The following is a 306-nucleotide window of genomic DNA, read 5'->3' as shown; positions in this document are numbered from 1 at the left end:
AAAGAGGAAGAATGAGCCAGGATGAACAGATGGAAAACTTGAATTCTGTCTTCATCCTTATAGCCATGCCCCCTCCACCCAGAGCTCTGAGTAATTACCCAGAAGAATTTCGAGGGTAAAACCGCCAGCAAGTATCCCAAGCGGCCAGGTCTCTGGGAGGGAAAGTCAACAGAGCTGACGAGTGATTAGCCATCAACTCAAACAACTTAAAAGTTGTGGGTTCTGCCATCGTGTGTTCAGGTATCTAGGAAAATTGATTCTAGGTGAACATGTAGTGTTCTAGAGATAGCGTGTCTTCATACTTAC

The sequence above is a fragment of the Talpa occidentalis genome, unplaced genomic scaffold (assembly GCF_014898055.3).
Source record: "Talpa occidentalis isolate TD23 unplaced genomic scaffold, MPIMG_talOcc4v2.1 talOcc4.637, whole genome shotgun sequence".
NCBI classification, from domain to species: Eukaryota; Metazoa; Chordata; class Mammalia; order Eulipotyphla; family Talpidae; genus Talpa; species Talpa occidentalis.
The sequence above is the reverse complement of the archived record's forward strand: the minus strand, read 5'-3'. Positions refer to the sequence as shown.